Source organism: Ambystoma mexicanum, chromosome 1q, assembly GCF_040938575.1.
Source record: "Ambystoma mexicanum isolate Mex_15411 chromosome 1q, UKY_AmexF1_1, whole genome shotgun sequence".
In the NCBI taxonomy this organism is placed as follows: Eukaryota; Metazoa; Chordata; class Amphibia; order Caudata; family Ambystomatidae; genus Ambystoma; species Ambystoma mexicanum.
Genome location: NC_090922.1, coordinates 563646507 through 563668724, shown reverse-complemented (window position 1 = coordinate 563668724; position 22218 = coordinate 563646507).

The following is a 22218-nucleotide window of genomic DNA, read 5'->3' as shown; positions in this document are numbered from 1 at the left end:
CGCCCCCTCTGACCCTCTCCCCTCTGTTCTCATCCCTATGATCTACCCTCTTCTTATCTCTTACCTTACCACTTTCTTCAACTCTTGCCTCTCCTCATCTACCTTCCCTTCTGCTTTCAAACATGCAACGATTATTCCTATTCCCAAGAAACCCTCAGCTGATCCACTGCTCACTGCTAACTACAGACCTATTTCTCTTCTGCCTTTTCTTTCTAAACTCCTTGAATGCCTTGTCTACTCTCAACTCTCTTCCTTTGTCTCTTCTTCCTCCCTCCTTCCTCCTTTCCAATCTGGCTTCCGTCCCAAACATTCCACCGAAACTGCCCTCACCTCTGTTCTCAACTCCCTCCTCTCCGCTCGTCATGCGAAGCAATCCTCTATCCTTATTCTCCTTGATCTCTCTGCTGCTTTTTACACTGTCGATCACCCACTCCTGCTCCACACTCTCTCCTCCTTCGGGTTCAAAGGCCCTGTCCTAAAATGGCTATCCTCTTACCTTTGCTCTCGTTCCTTTGCTGTCTCATGGGGAGGCCAGACCTCTCCTTCCTTCCCACTTAGTTACGGTGTTCCTCAAGGCTCTGTACTTTGTCCTTTCCTCTTCTCTCTCTACACCTCCCTCATTGCCCGTTATCTCCTCCTTTGGCATCTCCCATCATTTCTATGCCGACGATACTCAACTCTTTCTCTCTTTCTCCTCCTTCACACCTGACCTCCACCTTAAACTCTCCTCTTGTCTCACAGCCATTAAGAACTGGATGTCCTCCCGGTTTCTCTCACTTAACACCGATAAAACCGGAGTCCTTTTCTTCCCCTCTAATACTCTTCCTGCCCCCTCTCCTCCCCCTTTCATACACTTTCCTCCTTCCAATCTCCCTATCTCCACTCATGCTCGCAATCTAGGTATTCTCTTTGACTCCTCTCTCACCTTCTCGCAACACATTTCACTCACCTCCCACTCCTGCAGACACCACCTCTGCAATATTCGCAAAATCCGTCCCTCCCTCACATTCCATGCTACCAAACTACTAATCTCCTCTGTCATCCTTTCCCGCCTCTTCTATTGCTCCTCTCTAATCGTCGGTCTTCCCTCATCTAGGCTTACCCCTCACAAATCTATTTACCACTCTGCTATTCATACCCTCTGTTTCCTTACCTCCCGTGACTCCATCTCCGCTTCGCTCTCTCACCTTGGTTGGCTACCTTTCCACCTACAACTTAAATTCCACTTTCCCTGCCTTGTTTTCAAAACCCTCCATGGTCTTGCTCCTCCCTATCTCTCCTCCTTTCTCTCCTTCCACTCTCCCTCTTGCCCCCTTCGTTCTGCTGACCACTTCCTTCTCACTGTTCCTCCTTCCCCCTGTGCTTCCTCCCGGTTCCGCTCCTTCCAACTTCTTGCTCCTCTGCATTGGAACTTTCTCCCCCTCTCAATCGGCTCTTCCACTTCCCTCACCTCATTTCGCACTTCCCTTAAATCCCTCCTCCTCCACTCCCCACCTTGAAGCACCCCCCTGCCCTCTTTACCCCCTTGTTCTTTTTTCCCCTCTTTTAATTCCTCTCTCCCTTCTACCTTTACATTCTTCCTCCCCTCCTGTTACATTTATTCAATCCTTCCCCTGCCCCTCCCCCAACACTCCTGTTCCCACTCCACTCCCCCCCTCTCAGTCAATTGCTCTTTGCACTGTTTTGCTGAACGATTCAAGTTGCAATTTGCTCATAAAGTTATTGTTATTACTCTGTATTTTGTTGTACCAATGTGCAGCGCCTTGGTGTAAAGCTCTCTATAAATCAATCAATCAATCAATCAATCAATCAATAACAACATATTTTGCTTCCTAATTCAAGAGGACCTCTCGCTTTGATGTTTAAGTATTGAGGCGACCTAAGTGAGTCTGCAAAAAATCCACCCTACAGGCCAAGCGGTCCAACTTTGAGCCACTATTATTAATGACCATCTTAAGGTCGGTAAGCATCTCTCTGATACTCCAGGTCTATTATTCGTCAGTTTGGCAGCATGTTTTCCCAGTCTGTGTGTCAGGGCTCCCTCAAAAAGACATATCTGTTTCTCCTTGCTTCTTGTTCTATCCATTTGTACAGAGGGGCGTAATTACACTGACGGGCCCATAGATCAGTGCGTACCCTCTGGTACCTGTAAGACAAGATAGCTGCACCATGTGAGGACAGGGGGTGTAGGAGTCACTTACTCCAACACGACTCAATAAGGAGGACTCAGTAATTTGGCAAAGGGAAGTCTGTTTAATGACATGTACATCAAACAGGGAAACAAATGGAAATCAGCAGCATTGCGATCACCTGTCTCGCTCCAACTTCCTTGAACTTCAGTCAAACAGTCATTATTATAGGCAAAACTCGTCATCACTGACGTCTAATTCTATAAAAAATCATCAAGCAATATAATTGGTTAGGAAAGGTAACTTAAGTATAGATGCTATATCTGTTTATGACAACAGAGCATGCGGATTGGTTAACTCTTATCGGGTGGGCGTCTACACCCAACCCTCTATATCACACGTGATTGACACCACTACGAGTACGACGTCCTATTGGTTACAGTGTCTATAGGACCCTAGATTTCTTGGTCCCTTGTGATTGGGCAAGTTACACCCCTAAACATAAATCTCCACTTTAATTAGCAGCATGCAGAATGGACACCCAGGTGCCTAGTGCCCCAGGATTCACCCTGCCTCCTTTCCATCAATCAGTGTTTTAGGGCGAAGTGTCAATTAGTTGGCTGAGGAGTCTCTTATCGGGAAAAGTTATGGCATCCTGTGTTCTGGATGACATCAGATGGTGGTACTTCTTCACCCCTGGCTGGTCACATATTAGTTCACCATGAATTTGCTTCAGTTTCCAGCTTTTAGTGTATTTAATTCTCCTTTTGGCCCCACCACCTGCCTAGGCCTCCTTATCTTGACCTTCACGGGCAGGCTGGTATGCTCTGAAGTTTCAATTCTTCTTCGCTGAAGCTCTCCTCCCTTTCTTAGGTTGACCTCGATTTCCTAGGCATAAGCTGCCCTTTGTTGAGTTTCGATTCCGCTCATTCTCCAGGCTGGCTGGGATGTGAAACCTAGCCTGTTAGGCCTTGGCCGTCTGGGCATACTTCTGCTTTTACAAAATGGAGTCGCACTTGTATAGTGTGCCTTATATGAGATAGATATATGAATGGCGCTTGCCGCTCTATTGTTCTACTAAGCATTGCAAGCAGTATCGATTTCTTTAGCTTCTTGCGTTCCAAGCCTATTTACACACATTAGCTGGTTCGATTCTTCCATCTGGTTTCACAGCTATGTTTCTTTTATGGTTCAGCATTGTTTTGTCTTTCGTGTCTCTTGTAGTTATATTTAATGGCTGCTCGCGCTGGTGTGTTACCTTTGTCCATGTGCGAGTCAGTCCATGCCCGCGTTTCATTACCACTTGCTTTCCATCAGGGCTCGTTGTGTTTCTTCGTGGACAGTCTGTAAATACTCATCATTTCGCATCAGCGGCTGGTATGGTTGTCTGATGGGGTACCGTGCTGCCCAGGGTTGTCTGATTATGGGTGCTTCAACAGGTACAGCTCTTCTAATGTACACTGGGCAAAGTCCCAGTGCAGCTCTTTGTTGGTTCATCTGCTCCTCATACGTCACATACCTTGGCGAGTACTTTCCAGGTACCTCGAAATGAGGGGTGGGGGTGCAGGCCATGTCTGGACCTCCTCTACACTCCCCCCTCTGGTCGGTTCATCAACCACTTCTGCTTCCTCTTTTGTATTTATTTTCTTTGATTCTTCAATGTCTTCTGGGTTTGTACAAGATGGTGTGAATGTGTGCATCTTTGGAGTCCATATTTTTATCACACCTTTCAAACTTCCTGCTGTTTTTACATGTTCGTCTTTGTTCCAAGACATTAGCTGGCATTGTCCATTTGGACTGCAGTCGATCCATTTTCCTTCATACATTCTTCGTTTCTTAGGATATGTGAACTTTGTTCCTTCTGGTGCAAATTCACTGGCTTTCACAAAGTCTCTTATTTCTTCACTGTCAGGTCTCTGGTCTTCCACCCTGGTTCGACATCGACCATGATTTTCATCCCAATGGCTTTTTCGCAGTTTTCTGGCTCTGTGTGATGATTATTTTGATAGCACAGAAACCTAGTAGTATCATTACTAGCAGGGCTCCCAGAAACCTGAATATATCAGCCATCCATTGTGGGACCCATGAGAACAGGTTCCCAAACCAGCTGTCATCGTCCACTTCATCCGTTTCATCGATCATCTGGTTCTTTAGATTTGTCAGCATGCTTATGGCCTCTGTTAGGGTTCCATTTTCTTCATCGTGCGATGGTACAAATGTGCAACACGATTCTCAGATTTTTGCGCAAACACCCCCATCCATTGCAGTGATCATGTCAAGCACATATCTGTTCTGGAGGGTCATCAGCCGGACTGCTCTCAGTTCTTCTTTGATCGCGTTGAATCCTTTTAGGGTGGTATTGATGGTCTGCAGCAGTTCCCATCTGGTTATCTGCAACCATTTGGTGTTTGCACCAACTTGGATGTGCGGCAAGGGTATTGTTGTGAATACTGATGAGGTTAGGCTAAACAAGCTGTGTTTGTAGGGGTTTGCACAAAAGTCTTCCTCTGATTTGGCAGAAAAGTAATTTTCTCTCTTCATCCTGGATATCAGTTCCACAGATCTCCTTTTCCTTAGATGAGCATCTGCTTTTGGGAAACTGTCCAAATTCAGGACATTTTTGGGATCACAAGTGCAGGAACGTGGACATTCACCAGTATGCATATGCCTCCCCAGTTCTTTGGTAGTCTTATGTAGGCCTTGGACCCACATGCCCAGTAATGTTCCATTATGACTGCGGTTCCTTGTGTCATTCCTGGGGCTTCATATATTCGTCCGCAGTTTTGATTCTCTCCCATCTTTCTCGTGCCATTGCTTCTGAAGCATAGCTTCGGGTTTTCCAGTGGTACTATTTGCGGGGGTCCATGTCAGCAGCTTTACCAATTTTGGCCATAGAGGCTTTTATAACCTCTGTGAATTCTCTATTGCATCTTGGCACGCTCCAATGACCATCCAAGCTCAGCAGATTACTACTCCTTCTTCCCATCCATTTGGGGAGGCTACTGATCCCCAGATCTTCATTTGACCTCTGTTTTTCCAGATTTGAGCTTCTTCTGCAGTTTTTCCTTGAACATTCAGTCTCGGGTTTATTTCCCATCTTACTCCTGATCCTTTGACGTCAGGGTTCTCATATCTAATCACATGATTCTTGGTGTGCGCCCTGTTTCTTGTTTTAATGTCCTGGACGAACCCACCTTCATCTGGGTAGTCCTTTTCGTTGGCCCATATTAGTGAGGCATTTCTTCCCATAAACTGTCCCCTGGTGTTGCACATTGCTACGTGTGACATACAGTGTGCTGTGGGAACATCAATCTCTACTGCTACAATCTTAAGATTTTCCCATGCTGTACGGTAGGAGCGCACAGACGAAGCATTCTCCTTCCGATTGCCTTCGTCCTACTTCTTTCATGTGTTGGTACCAAATATTATTTCCGAGATGGGTTGTACTGTCCAGGTTATCGTTTAGTTCATTGTCAGTTTCATGCGGGCTTCTCTTGATCCTTAATGTTTTTCTATAATTTGCTATGACTATGTCTCTGAATGCGTCTGTGCTGCTTTTCCGCTCTGGTAGTTTCTCAGGTACGATCTTCGGTGGAGCAGGTTTCATTGCCTGTACCGAGGTAGTAGGAGAAGGCTTTGTGTTAATTTTCCTTCCCTTATGCAGTCTTTTGTAGACTTCCTCCAACCACCATTGGCTCACCATCTTCCCAACAAGTGGCTGTGTCGTGGGCCTGGTGCATGTTCCTTGCGTTGGGGCTGGCATGCTCGTTATTACAGTCTCTGAGGTTTTATTGTTCAGCTCCTCATGTAGCATCTTCACTCTAACTAATGAGTGGGAACAAATAATCAACTAGCGTGTGTGTTTTCTCTGTTGTTTTCTCAGTGAGTTCCTTTGTGGCTTCTTCCGTTCTTTTGAGGGATTTTGCTATGCCCTCTCTGTTTGGTTTCTCGCTTGGCTCCTCTTAATTACTTCCACTATTTTCTGGAGCTGTTCATTCTGTAGGTAGTTTTTCTTTTACTGTTGTTTTGGTTCGAGGCCCTGTAGCCATTGACACTTGCCCTTGTTCGTGTGCACTCAGTGTGTGGGTGCGTGTTGTGGTCAGTGCTACATTATCATTCATTCCGTGCTGACCCTGTCTCCAGATTTTCTCTCCATTCATTACCTCAAGTGTGTATGTACCACTGCTAATTACATTCAATTTCAATTCAGTTGCTTTACCATCAGCTTTCCTTGGAACAGGGATTACTATATATGGTCTGGGTGCTTACGTGGGACCCAGGCGTTCATTATCTGGTGGGTGTACTGACATTGGGACACTTCGTGCACCAATAAAAAATGCAGTTCTGATAGTTAAGGACAAAAACACAGCGATAATTACTATACAAATACACATTATGGTTTTGAGAGACAACTGGCAGCATCTTCTCCCAGGGAAGCGGGGGCGCCCCTCTGCTGGTGGCAAAACCAAGTTACTGTTCTGGGCCCCCATTTCGATCAAGTCCATAGTCAGTGGTTTGTCTCTTTACTTATTCGGATCTCGCAGCTCAAGAGTTTATTACTACTTAAAGTGACTTGTGCATTTCAAGTGTCCCCCCTCTTGCGGTTGATGCAGGTAGTCTCTGGGTAGGGAGTACAGTTCCTTTGCTAGGCTATGGAAAAAAGGTTAGACTAGAAACTTTGGTACACCACATTCATTATGCATATCGATAGTTGGTGAAGTCCCAGTGCATGCCTCGAATTTGTCTTTGTCCTGAGGACATGCTGGAATCTGTTCAATGCGAAGGAATGAAAAGATGGAACTGCTAAAAATCACACAAAAATAGAATGCTGTAAAAATAAAAACAAAAATAAAAATAAAAGTAAACATGCAAAAATAAGAAAAAATAAGAAAAATTGAAAAACAGGACGAAAAAATAAGATGGTGTAGTTCTCGTTTCTGCTCTTCTCGATCTTGTCCTTCGGCGAAAGTTGAAGAACTGTGTCTTTGTCTCCTTGATCTGACCCACGGCAGAAAGTCTCACTGGAACCTCCTTAGGTACTCTCGCTGGAAGGTAGATAGCTCCATCTGGAGCATGATTCCGTGCAGGAGAGTGCCTATGTGTGTGGTGTTGGCTGGGTCTCTAAAGAAAAGTGATGATGTCAAAATCTGCAGGCCTTCCCACCATTTCTGGATAGTCTGTGACTAGTCTGAATAAAACATTGGGCGCCAGCTGGGTGTCCTCGGGTGACAGGGACATTCGTCTTGTTTTGCTGGGTCCCGATCACAAACTTTTCTTTTGATTCGAACAGTCTCTACACTTGCCTGCTGCGTGGATTGCCACTAGATAGTGTAGTTTGGTCCACAGTTGGTTTAATCGTTTGCTATGTCTTGGGTCCCTAATGAAAGTATGGGTATCTGTCGTTCTTCCAACGAGTCCTGGGAAACTTTCGATTATGCGGAAGAACAATGTGAAGGTGAGTTCTTCAACATCTGTTTAAGGTGGAAGCATTTGTGTCTTTTTCACTATGCTCGGGTAACTCAGTGAAGACCTCTGTGATGACGGTCAGCAGTCGCTTGATTACTTTTTTGTTAGCTGGAGCTTGAATAAAGTCTGTGACACTGGCTTCTCTCCCTATGAGTGACGGATAGGATAACACCACAAGTTGAAAATAGGTGAGTACGTCCCACTTTAGACTTCTGCTGGAATTTACCTTAAGTTCTGTGAACAAAGTCTCGATACTGGTTGCTTCAGGATACTGTGTTGGATTCTAAGAAATGTCTTGTCTGTAGTTTTTTCAGAGTCTTAGTTTTTTACACTGCTTGCGACTTGACTCAAAAAGTTCAGGTTATCAATGTTGCTGTGGCTGCGGATGCACTTTTCTTTACCCTGCAACTAGGATGCACAGAGTGACCATTTCTTGTCCGTTATCACCTTTTCTCACTTCTCCTTTCTCAAGAGCCTGTCTGGTTTTGAACGCCACAATCTTGAAGCATAGTTTCTTTGCCTTGATGTTGCTGCTCATGTGTCCTTCTTCCTCGCCATAGATCTTGTCTGCACGTGCTGAGGTTCTTCCCTGTTGTCTGTGGTTTCTTCGCAGATGGATGCAGCAGGAGGGCTCTCCCCTATATAAGGTTTAATGTCATTTATGAAGATCAATGCCCTTCTGCCTTGGAGCTTAACGCGGAAGGGTTGCAGTCCTCTACAATGAAAGGGCCATTGAATCGTGGCTCATCCCACCTTTTCCTGTTAAAGTTCTTCACGAGCACATTGTCGCCAGGGAAGACGAGGGGCACATGTAGACTTTGCGCGGTGTCTGCTTCAGCACTTCCTGATGTGTTTTGTGCTGCGCTGTCCCCTTTTCGCTGTCGCTGCAGCTGGCCTGAAATGACAGAGGCGCTGGATGTCATACAATTAAGGTACTCCTGCATCTCTGTTCCCAGAACCTCTGTAGTCGGCTGGGCATCACATCTAGCTCTATCTCGGGGGGTAAGAGGGGTTCTCATCCTTCTACCTGTAACTATCTAGTGCGGCGTGAGATGATGGTCGGAGCCGGGTTGGTTCCGAAGTGCATACAATGCCAGTGGTAGACAGTGCAGCCATCCCTTTTTTAATGTGAGCTTCAACTTGGCTATCCTCTCTTTTAGCAAGCCGTTGATCCTCTCACATATGCTATTCCCCTCAGGATGATAAGAAGACGAGAACTAATGCTTTATACCAAGCAACAAGCTGATCTGTTCAAAAACTGAATTCACAAAATGGGCCTCATTATCTGATCTCATTACCTCGCACACCCCCCATCTAGGGAACACTTTCTTCACCAGGAACTTGGCAGTACAGGTAGTGTTGGGGTGTGTACAGGGACCTGCTTCTATCCATCTAGAGAATGGACACACCACCACAATTAAATACCTGTACCCATTGCACACTTGAATCATAATGACATAATCGATGTGTAAGTGCTGAAATGGTCCATTTGGCCTGGAGATAACTCCTCTCATTACTTTTAATGTGTGCCCAGTGGTGAATTGCTGGCAGATTATGCAGTTCACCATGAAAAATGCAACGTGCTCTGCTAAATTCGGCGTGAACCAGTCTTCTACGAGCGTTGCAGCGAGATTTTCTTTTGACAAATGAATCGGGTATTGCACTTTCTCTAATGCCACCTTTAGCAGGGCGACAGGCATTACTGGTTTACCAGTGCTGTCTTGCCTCCACAACCCATCAGAGGGGTTTAAAGAACACCCTCGAAGCTTCCACAAATTCATCTCCTCCTGAGGTGCCCTTGGAGTTCCATTAACTCCAAGGGGAGGCACCTGAGTCTGGCCCATGTTACTATAGGCCTCGGGTGTGGCTCGTGCTGCCATCATCCCCTCATGGGTACGTGCTACCTCCATGTCCATGATTGTTTCATTCTTGGTTGCCATGCGCTTGGCTTCCGTGTCCGCTTCATGGTTTCCGCGTGACACAAAATCTGTCCCTTTGGTGTGGGTGGCTCATTTCACGACCGCTATGCCCACTGGGAGCTGTAGTGCTTTTATCAGCCTGTCCAATAAGGCTGCAAGTTGCACTGGTGTGCCGTCTGCTCAGAGGTAACCCCTCCTTTTCCAGCATGATAAGCCTGCGTGTACGGTAGAGGTCACATAGGCAGAGTCACAGTACACTGTAACTTCCTGATCTACACGATTCTCAATGACGAGTATAAACGCCACTAGTTCTGCAGCTTCAGCTGAATAGTGAGATGGTATTCGCGCACTGACGAGTACCTGAAACTCCCCATTCGCCAGGTGTTTCACTACGGCCACACCTGTATATCTTTGACCGTCTTCTTGGTCGATTATCGAAGATCCGTCAATGAAGACGATCTCACCCCCTGCCAGGGCATTTTCTTTTACCCTGGGGATTTCATCATAGAATTCCTCGTAGTTCGCACAGTCATGTATCGGTTCTCCTTCAGTGACTGGCTCAGCTATGAACGTAGCTGGATTTACCGTTTTACATCAAACTATTTTGATCGATGGGTTGGAGATAATCAACTCATAGGCAGATGCTCTCTGTGATGTCAGCGTGATATGATATGATATGATATGGCATTTGTAACGCACCTATACACAAGTGTTTCAAGGCGCGACGAGGCAGGCAGGGGGGAACAAGGGGAAGACAGACAACGATCCTACTAGGCCAGGTGTCATTCAGACCGCGCAAGTGCAGGGGGGGGAGGGAAAAGTGCAAGGGGAAGGGGAGGGGGGAAGTGCAGTACAAGTAAGTAGATTAAAGTAAATAAATAGGGCCAGCTGGTGGCAAGTGCAAGGTAAGTGCAGACAAGTGCTGGGAAAGGGGGGGCTGTAGGGATACAGAAACAGTCCCTCAGTGCAGGGGTTGCCAGGGAGGCAGTGCAAGAGGAGAGTGGCTGGGCCCAGGACCGAGGTCGGTGAGAGTGGCCCAGTTGCAGATTAGGTGCAGATTCAGTCGAGAAATTAGCAGGGGAGAGGGAGAGAGAAAGCAGAAGCAAAGAGGAAGGTTTTGAGGTGCTTCCTGAACCGGAGATGGTTCTCCTCAAGTTTCAGGGAGGCAGGAAGGCTGTTCCAGAGGGAGGCCCCTGCCACAGCGAGAGATCTACCCCCAGCTCGTTCCTTCGAGAAGCGGCTGACCCTGAGGGAGTTGGAGATGTATGAGCGAAGGGCTCGGGAAGGAAGATATTTAGGAAGAGAGAGTTGAAGGTATTTAGGCCCCAGGCCCCAGAAGGCCTTGTGGACAATGCAGAGGGTTTTGAACTTAATCCTCGCAGCCACTGGGAGCCAGTGTAGAGATTTCAGTCCTGGAGAGATACGGTCCCTGGGCTTGAGGCCAAGGACAAGTCTCACAGTTCTGTTCTGGATGAGTTGCAGGGGGCGGAGAGTGGAGGCAGGCAGATTAAGATAGAGGCTGTTACAGTAGTCCAGCTTCGAGAGAACCAGGGCTCGGGAGACAGTGAGCTTCTGCCTTTTGGCTTCTCTAGTATGGCGAATAACGAATGCTCAACGTTCAATGTCATGGAGCACCCCATCACAATGGATGACGCCTTCTCGATGGCGAACGAGGCAGCAGCTAGATTTTGTTCGCATGGGAAGTGGCCCCTCATGACCGGGTCCAGACTCCCGCTGTAATATGCTAGGGGATTGTACCCCAGTGATGTTCGTTGAGCGAGTACTGTCGTCATAAAATTGCCATCGGTATGCGAGAACAGGTAGGATTCCTCTGCATAATTAGGAATTGCGAGAACTGGGGCCTTACAAATCGCCCCTTTGAGTTCCGCAAACCCCTTTTCCATCTCTTCAGTCCATTCAATTTTCTCTTTAGTTGCATGGGCTTTCTTTAAGGCCTGGAGTAAGGGCTTGGTATACGAGCTGTAATCGAAGACCCATGCTCTGACATAATTGCACAGGCCTAAGAAGCTTTGCATTTGTTTTATCGTGAGCAGCTTAGCCATGTTCATGATAGCTTCAGCCCTCTCTGGGGTTACCTTTTTCCCTTCATGAGAGATTATTTGCCCTATGTACAACACTTCCTGTTGACAGTACTGCAACTTTTCCTTATCAACTTTGTATCCCTTCTCAGCCAGTATAGTTAGTAGCTGCACAGAGTCGTGCCTGCATTGCTCTTCAGTGGTGCTGCAGATCAGAATGTCATCTACATACTGCAAAACAACACTGTCCACCGCAATATTGCTTAGGTCCATTTGCAGGACTCTGTTAAAAATGGATGGAGACTCACAATACCCCTGTGGCAATCTCGTGCTTTTCAGGCGCATTTGTCTGACAGTAAATGATGTCAGATCTTGCGAGTCATGGTGCAACGGGATTGAGAAGAATGCATTTTTCAAATCGATCACCGTGAAATATTTTGCCTCAGTGGGTATATTGCATAGAATTGTTGATGGGTTAGGGACTAGAGGGAACTCTGCTTCAACAATATTGTTTAATGCCCTTAAATCTTGGATGAAATGCCAAGACCCTCCCTTCGATTTCTTGACAGGGTAAATCACTGTGTTACAGGGTGATTCTGACGTCACTAGGATGCCCTGCTCCATCATGGCGGAAATTGTCTTCGCGATCCCTTCACCCGCTTCTCTTGACATGGGATATTGTTGCGCTCTTGGTAGCATTGCTCCTGGTTTTAGCTTGATTTTCACTTCTCCTGCCCCTTTCAGGATTCCTACATCATAAGGTCCAGTAGTCCATACTGTGTCAGGCACCTGGGCCATGTCATCCTCAAAGTATTTATGACGTACCAGCACCAACATTATTCTCTGTGGCACTTCTCGTTTGATCATTTTGACCCAGAATATGAGACTTACTTCCACCCTCGTCTCTTCCACAGATCATCATCGGTGACGTCAGTCACTCGATACCCTTCCTCAATGGCGATAATCGCGCACCATTGTCTGCCTTCGTCATCATACCCTTCAACCAGTGCTATTTTCCCTCGCACTGCGGCAGATTGCATCGTTAAGGGAAATTCTTGTCCCTCTTCTTCATGCATAGGTATTTTCTTGGTCTGAATAGGAACTCATCAGGTGTCCTCATGGTTCTATCAGCGAGGCCTGGCAATCCCGCCATAAGCACATGCACGCCATATGCGAAGACTTCTGGCTCTAACGGTATAGCTCTCATGGCTATACGTCCTGAGTACGCTCTGATTATTTTGCACACGTTTGAATAATGCATTCCTGGAGTGGAGCACACTATACCATTCTCGGTAAACGAGATTGTCATATTCAGTTTTGTCATCAAGTCCCGACACAGGATGTTTACTGCAGTCTAACGAGAATACAATAAGGGTACATTCATCTCACACTCTCCTACAGAGACTGGGAGCGCGTCCGTAAAGGGAACTCTACTGTGAGCTCCTGTGAAACTCTGAGTATATATGGCCTCGCCGGACAAAGAAAATCTGCCTTCTCATATGCACGAGCGCGTCGCACCCGTGTCAACTAAGAAGGAATATTCTTTACCCCCTATTGCGACTTTCACCCTAGGTTCCCTGTTAGGGTCTGGTGTCACTGATAGGATAGAGCACATCCGAGTTCCCCGTGAGCTGTCCTATTTCAAATATAGGTTCGGCTCATGGTACGCTTGTGGAGTACCCTCATTCCCAGGGTTGACTCCCCTCAAGTGTTCGTTCCCTGGGGCATTGGCGGCGTTGTATGTTGGGGATGCCCCTGTTGCAAGTTCCCCATGTTGGAGGGTAGAAACCCTTGCTGTGCACCTTGCTGCAAGCCTGTCGCCTGCTGCTGAACTGTGACCTTGTGTACCGCCTTGTTGTGGGGCAGTAGGCTGATTCACCATACCTGCTCCCACTTCTTGGCCATTTTGCCACATACCTTGGTTTCTGCACATGCGCGCCACATGTCCTGTCATTCCGCACAACCAACATACTGGCGGAGGTCGGACCATCTGCCCATCTGTCATGGCTGGACTGCCCATCTGTACATTTTGAAATCCACCTTGGTTACTCTGAAAACCTCCCTGGTTACTCTGAAAACCTCCCTGGTTACTCTGCCATCCTCTTCCTCTAAATCCTCTACCCCTCGGGTAAACTCCTGCATTACCCTGCTTATTCTGCGATGGGTTATTCGCTTGCTGCGCGCTTGGTTCAGCTGGGCTGGTCAACATGGCTCCCTCGCGAGTATACTTCGAGAGCTTCTTTTGCACCAGCTTTGCTTCCTCCCCTTTACGAGTTGCCCCCTTTTTCCGGTTCTTTTCTTGCAACAATCTGCACTAGTGAGCAATTGTCAGTTGGATTTCGGCCCACGGTTTGACTTCTGTTCCCACCAACTTCTTGAGATGTTTTTGCACTGGTTCAGGCAACCCTTGGCACAATATGTGGTAGAATACAGGGATAGATTTTGACCATGACTTGTGCGTTCGAGCACCTACGCATCTAGAAAATTCTGGATATAAATCAACGGATCCCCGGATTCTTTCATTTTCTGAGTCAATATAGCTCCCATATCAGAAGTGTCTAGGTAGAGCGTTCGCAGCGCTTTCCACACTGCTGCTCTACAATTATTGAATGGCGCTCCATCATGGGCGGTATTAGTTATTGTTACCCTTGGGTAACCGGCCCGCTTCCATACATCGTCAGCCCTTTCACCAAGTATGGCGATCAGAATGCCTTTAATGTCCCCTATAGCTAAGGTGACTCCCCCCGTCATTTTCTCTAACTCGTATATCCACTTCCCAGCTCCCGATGTCAGCAATGGAAGCTTGTTTTTCAAAGTTTCTCGGTCCATGTGTGGCCATGGAATATATTGTGGTCTTGCTCCCCCCTTTTCTAGCAGCGGGAATTGAAACGCACAGTCTTCCATTCCTCTTCCCATAGCACTCCTGTCTACCGCTGGGGCAGCATTCCCGCCTTGCCGTCTACCAGGCAATGCCCTTAATTTACCTGCATAGGTAGATACTGGCTCCCCGCTCTGATCGTGGGGAGTTCCCTCATTTTGGCCATGCACCGTGGCAGGTTTTGATGTCCTGGGCTCAGATTAGCTAGCATTGAAGCTGGCCCCTTCGGATCGGCTTTTTTTCGCACCGCCTCCCTTCTTCAGTTTGCACAACTCCTTGCATCGTCTTCGTTTTGCCTGGTCTCCAGCCTCTCTAGGGACAGTCCTCTGCTCCCACTACTTTGAGTGACATCCTCAGTGTCATATAGCTGAGTGCTCTCTAAGTGCTCGTCTTCCCTTCCCCCTTGGGAAATTTGCTCCAGCCCCATCGCGTCATATATTTTATCAATCATCTCCCTGATGCTTCTGGTCTCGAAGTTATCTTCAATATTCGTCCCGCTTGTACCTGGTACCGCATCGCTTGCAGGAAAGAATTCTTCTATGTCTTCCCATTCTACTGTAGGATTGGGTTTTATGACTTCCCGCTCCAAATATTCAAGATCTCTTGCCGTTTGTCTCCGGTTACGTTCTATTTCCTCGTATATTTCCTTGCGCTTTCTTGCTTCTTCTCCAGCCTTATCTACTTCCTTCACTCGTTCATTCCTACGTTCCTTTGCCCTTCTAATTTCCTCATCTTCTCGCTTCTTTACTTTCCTTTCATGCACTCTTTGTTCTTCCTCTTACTTTAGCATGTTCTGCCTGTACTTTTCATATGCTGCGTATTGTGTGCGACTGAGCGGTATTCCTTGCTCTTTGCGATATAGTTGTTCTCGCCTCAGCCTATCCTTTCTCCTTATCCATTCGTCCCTCATTTCCTTCTCCTTTCTTTGTGTTTCATCAGGCCTTTCTCTCGGCCTTACATCATCTCTTCCCTTTCCGTCTAATTTCAATAGTATCTGTCCTCCCATCCATTTGTCTTTTGCGAATGCTAACTCATCACTTCCTTTCCACTTCTTTCCCTCTCTCTCTTTATCGATAGGTGCACTAGTCTGTGCCTGATCTTTTCTTCCATCATCGCGTCTCTCCTTGTCTCTCGGGACCATGGAGGCCAGATTAATTTCCTGCCCCTTCTCTTTGGTCTCGTCACTACTGTATGTAGGTGACTCATATGCAGGGTTGCTATACCCCGTGGCTGCCTTGAGTTCACTTAGCGGGTAGAGTCCCTCTGACTTACTTCCCTCGATGACTGGCTCAGGTGGGGCAAGTGGCGCGGTAGGCGTCTCACCCCCCTCCGTACATATGTTTAATATCCAATCTGTGGTGGTTCTTCCTCCTTTGTCTGCTCAGACATTTTCCAAAGTTCGAGGACAGCAATGTGTTTTTCTAACTTCTTGCCGGTATATGTGGCATGGAGGAAAGTCGTCATGTGTTGTAAGACGGCTTTAGAAAGGGACCCATTCTGTGGCCAAGGCATAAACATCTTATTTGCGGTACCCTTAAACCACTCTGTGCTATACTTCTTCAGTTTTGGTGCATGCTCGGGGAGCTGCATGCACAAATGTGCAAGTGGGGAATCTTCCTCTATTCTTAATTTCGTCACTAACAGTATTTATACAGTTCCTTAACCTTCCACTAGTATGAGCGAGCACCAAATACGCAAGCTCCAATCCAATCTTTTCCCGCCAAAATTTATACTATCAATTTACTCAAAAACCATCAATTCATTGGCGATTCCCTCTTAATTACAGAATCGCGTAAAGCCAAATTGCATTTCAAACAATCAATGATACAATTATTTCACATTTGACATACAACAGGGCACAGCTGACAGACACTTGACAGACTAGACAGACACCAGCTGGTCATACGTATACCTGCCTTCTAATAAATACCCCATCATGGAGTTTAAAGGAACTCCCTTGTGCTGTCTTTAAACGTCACCGTAGTCTAATTGTCCCCCCTCTGTGGGCTATGAGTTCACGTTTCTTCTGACCGCTGTATTAAAGCACAGGAATAAGGCAAATCCTTACGTTTTTATCTCAGGTGCCCTCCTGGTAATCCTTCGTTTTTATCTCGGGTGTCCCCCCCCGGTAATCCTTACGTTTTTATCTCAGGTGGCCTCCTGGTAATCCTTCGTTTTATCTCGGGTGTCCCCCCGGCAACACTTTTTATCTTATACTCGAGTCATTAAACTCTTATATATATATACAGTCTTCTCTACTTCTAACTATTTTTGTATTTTTTCTCCGCCACCCACCGTTACCTTTCCCAATTACTTGCTCTAATGCCTACAGGACATTTGCCAAAGTAACAAGTTTATTGTTTCACTCACCGCTCGCATCTTTTCCTCTCTGGAACTTCGGGATCACCGCCCCTTCCTCTTCCAGCCTTTTAAGGTTTTTTCGTCCGATTGGCTGCCCGTGGGAATGAGAAGGGTTATGCTTGGAAGGCAGGTTGCTTCAGACCCACCTCAGTTTTTGAAGTTTTACTCTATCATTGTCCACGGGAAGCTTCTCAGTCTACTCAGCTGGAATGGCAAAAGGACTTGTGATATTGCCAAAGGCCTAGAGTTACTTCGTGCCGCCGGTCTAAAGGTGTCTTAGAATGATCTAATCAATAATCAATGGCCGAAACCATCCTCACGCTACCAAGTGTACAGAGGGGCGTAATTACACTGACAGGCCCATAGATCAGTGCTCACCCTCTGGTACCTGTAAAACAAGATAGCTGCATCATGTGAGGACAGGGGGTGCAGGATTCACTTACTCCAACACGATTCAATAAGGAGGACTCAGTAATTTGGCAAAGGGAAGTCCGTTTAATGACATGTAGATCAAACAGGGAAACAAATGGAAATCAGCAGCATTGCGATCACCATTCTCACTCCAACTTCCTCGAACTTCAGTCAAACAGCCATTATTATAGGCAAAACTCGTCATCACTGACGTCTAATTCTATAAAAAATCATCATGCAATATAATTGGTTAGGAAAGGTAACTTAAGTATATGTGCTATATCTGTATATGACAACAGAGCATGCGGATTGGTTAATTCTTATCGGGTGGGTGTCTACGCCCAACCCTCTACATCACACGTGATTGACATCACTACGAGTACGACGTCCTATTGGTTACAGTGTCTATAGGACCCTAGATTACATGGTCCATTGTGATTGGGCAAGTTACACCCCTAAACATAAATCTCCACTTTAATTAGCAGCATGCAGAATGGACACCCAGGTGCCTAGTGCCCCAGGATTCACCCTGCCTCCTTTCCATCAATCAGTGTTTTAAGGCGATGTGTCAATTAGTTGGCTGAGGATGGCCTCGAAACTGTAGTCTCTTATCGGGAAAAGTTATGGCATCCTGTGTTCTGGATGACATCAGACGTTGGTACTTCTTTGCCCCTGGCTGGTCACGTGTTAGTTCACCATGAATCTGCTTCAGTTTCTAGCTTTTAGTGTATTTAATTCTCCTTTTGGCCCCACCACCTGCCTGGGCCTCCTTATCTTGACCTTCACGGGGCAGGCTGGTATGCTCTGAAGTTTCAATTCTTCTTCGCTGAAGCTCTCTTCCCTTTCTTAGGTAGACCTCGATTTCCCAGGCATAAGCTGCCCTTTGTTGAGTTTCGATTCCGCTCTTTCTCCAGGCTGGCTGGCATGTGAAACCTAGCCTATTAGGCCTCGGCCACCAGGGCATACATCTGCTTTTACAAAATGGAGTTGCACTTATATAGCGTGCCTTATTTGAGATAGATATATGAATGGCGCTTGCCACTCTATTCTTCTACTAAGCATTGCAAGCAGTATCGATGCGTTCCAAGCCTATTTACACACATTAGCTGGTTCGATTCTTCCTTCTGGTTTCACAGCTATGTTTCTTTTATGGTTCAGAATTGTTTTGTCTTTCGTGTCTCTTGTAGTTATATTGAATGGCTGTTACCTTTGTCCATGTGCGAGTCAGTCCATGCCCGTGTTTCATTACCACTTGCTTTCCATCAGGGCTCGTTGTGTTTCTTCGTGGACAGTCTGTAAATACTCATCGTTTCGTATCAGCGGCTGGTATGGTTGTCTGATGGGGTACCGTACTGCCCAGGGCTGTCTGATTATGGGTGCTTCAACAGGTACAGCTCTTCTAATGTACACTTGCCAAAGTCCCAGTGCAGCTCTTTGTTGGTTCATCTGCTCCTCATACGTCACATACCTCTGCGAGTACTTTCCAGGACCTCGAAATGAGGGGCGGGGGTGCAGGCCATGTCTGGGACCTCCTCTACACATTGAAGGACAATTTGGGTTGCCCCTTGTCTGACTTCCCTATACCTGTGGTAATGCACCTCTCATGCAACATCAAGGTAATCAAAACATTGTTCCAACCAGTTACACCCTTACCACCCGAGACATCAAGATAGGATGAACGCTACACACCAAATCAATGGACAAATCTCAGCCAGGGCTTCAGGCTATGACTATTGACCACCTGTTGTAGGCCTCCAGTCCATGAAGCATTTTCTTACAGCACCAAATGATCACAGCACTGCTGTAATCAGAGGTATCTAAGTGAGTGAAATCTGTTCTGTAGAACAGTAGCACCACCCCACATCAGATGGTATTTTTCCAGCCAGGATAGCAGACATCAGTCACTTGTTAGGGCTATCCAGGAAGTTGTGTTTGGTTGAGCTCTGTTTTTTTGAAGGGAGGATAGAGGCGTGTCTTCTTCTGCAGTCACGCCCCCACCACCACCAAGGGCCTCAAAGTGAATGGAACACACCAGGTCATGCCCCAAAGCAGCCCAAGGCTACCTGTTCAGCAACATCACCAACACCCGCTCACTCTTCTAAGGCAGTAGTAGGGGTGAGGGTCAGCTGCACCACGGACCACCAGGAGGTAAGTGGTCACACCGACCATGGGGCCAGACCTGAGCACCTACCCACAGAAGTGGGGGTTCATGGTCGTGCCCCTGCACAGACCAAGCAGCCACAAGCCCACCACTGGTCCCAGTCCCTGGAGGACCCCCATGGCCACTCAGCACCCCCTCACTGCATGGTAAGTCACCTGGATAGATCGAGCACTGAACCAGCTCAAAACACTTCACTGCCATGCGCCGCGTGAGCAGCAGTGTCTAATCATCGTCCGTGGGTCACCTAGCTGCTCTTGACAAGCATAGGATATTGCTGGAGAGGCACCGGGGACCACTAGGTTCAAGTAAACTTAGGTAAGTATGGCCATCTTGCTGCAGGGCTCTAGTGCCTCCCATCTCCTCCTCCCTCTTAAATATGGTTTTGTTGCATAGAAGCAAAAGCTTGTCTTTGGTGGTAGGTGAGCTAATGGAGGACCAGGTCCCGCCGTAAGACCAAAGAAGAACATTTGTTCCTCAATTAGTTTGTGGATTTCCATAGCATGTCTGGCTGCTGTGAGGCATCGATCACTCCGATCTTGCGATAGGTTGTGTTGGGCGGGTCTGTTTTTGAGTGTCTATAGGATACTTCTGTCGTGAAAGCAGCGTTGTTCTAATTTTGGTCTGCTGGAATTGGTGTTTGACAGAGCAGGGCACTCACTTAATAGGCCAGCCTTGAAATGTTGCACGCAGTGTATGGAGTTTGGATTCAAGATTTTTCTTTGAGGGTTTTGCCAACGTAATTCTGGTTTACCAAGGAGGGCCTGCCATCAGCTGTGTTGCTGGCAGGTTGATGTTTTCATGCACAGACTCATTTTCTTCAGCAAGTCTCTGAGGAGTGGCATCATTTTTTTTTTGCATTTTACGGATTGACTCTGCCTTGAAATTGCTAGCATATCAGGCTTGCAGGAATCTAGGCTGCATGTCACGGTGTGAGTCGCCGTTCCATCCTGAGGTTGGCACATTTCATTCTGAAAAAAACGGAAATATGCTGTTCCCTGCACCCTTCCCCATCACCTCACCTCACTTCCCCTCTTCCTCCATCGCCACACCCTCACTTACCATTGTCGCTGACCTCTGCACTGGTTCCATGCTCGGCACAGCTACCCTCTCTGACTTCCGTATCATTGAAATGGAGGACGTGCTTTGCCAGAAGTCTTTCTTCCATTTATATGGCATGCTTTACTTCAACCCACATGCACGTTTTTTTAACACTATTAGCACTTACCGTGGGCCATTACTCGGTGATCCAGCAGGCCACCACAGGTGTTACTGCTTAAGTAAAGTGGCCTTTTGTACTGCGCATCTGTCATTTTGTGTCAAGTTCTGGGGTAAAACGTGCCAGCATTTCCATGGGCCAGAGTGTAGAAATCTCCTTGAATTTCCATCCACTAACGTTTACTCGAACGCCACCTGGCTACAGACTGGTCTGTAACTGCCGGCGTCCCTACATATAACAGTGGATGATCCTTCTTGATTTGTTTGAATTTTCCTCTGTTCCGAGACATCAAATTGCAGAGTTTGATTGAGAAGAGGAAGAAGGAAGATCTTCTGTGCTACCTCTAGTTAAATCTAGGCACCATTACTCGGGCCACATTGTTGGATGGTTTATAGTCAATTTCCTTGTGATGGATCATGGTCTCTACATCACAAAGCAAGATTGGCAATAGAGTTCTGAAGAAAATGCTCCATTTGATTGGTATTCAGTGGAATGTTTGGAGGGCTAGGATGGTGTATTATTATCTCTGAAGTATCAAAATGTATCTAGTGGCCAAGGTTTGAACTCTTTTAGCCTATTCATTAGGCAAGCCAGCAACTCCAAGTAGATATTTGTGTCATAGTCTTGTCGTGAGAGTATTAGAGCTATCAATGTCACGGTTCTGTCAGGTAAGGCTTGATGCATCAGTTTGTTCTGATTTGAAAGAAGCTGTTGCTTACAATGGCTTTAACCTGTGGTTCATCTGGGCACCAAGGGTTTTGACTGTTTCAGGCAGAGAGTACAATCCCACTTCTTCAGGCCTTGGGGATATCGCAAGATTCGATGATGAGGTGCCGGAAATCATAAGACCAGTTTTCATTGAGTAACCTTTCAGTCTATTTGTTGTCATCTTTAGTCATTGTGTATCAGGCATGAGGTGAGGTCAAAATGGGGTGTTTCTGAGCTTGTAGATTACTTGGGTATCCTCAGTGATGTGAGGCCTGATGTATTGATAAGTTCCAGGAGCTGTGTCATGCAGATGATACAAAGGAGAGATGGTGTAATGGATCTTTAGGGGTACTCCACATGGGAGTTCCCTGGGGACATGACCTGAAGAAGGAAATGTGTGTTATTTATGTTCTGTTGGTGAGGACTGAAGAGATTCAGTAAAAAAAGTTGCTCGTTTTAATCCAGTCTATTGTAATCTTTTGTTGTTCGGGTACGGCATTGTCGAAAAGTGTTAGTCTTCCTTTGGCTGGCTGGTGCAGTGGTTCAGTAATCAGGTTTGGCGTTCTGTTCACACATTTTTGGAAAAGGGTGTTTAAGGTCCATCACATTGTAATCGCTGCTCTGGCTGGATCTGGGTAATGCCACTGTCCAAGAAACCTATGGGGCTAAATAAGGATTTCTTAGTATCGAATTTGAGGATTATTTCAGGAATTTTAGAGTCTTGAACGTTGCACCATCTGTATGAACAATGAAAATTTCTTCAATAGGTCATGTGTAGTTCTAGTAGCTTGTGCCATGATGTGACTGTGCATATTATGGGCAGCAAGGAGGGAGATTAGCTGTGCATGTTAGAGACCCGGGGTCTGGTAGCTAGATGGACATGGTAGAGAGAGGTGTACCAGCTGATTCTAGATTGTCTGGATAACAAGC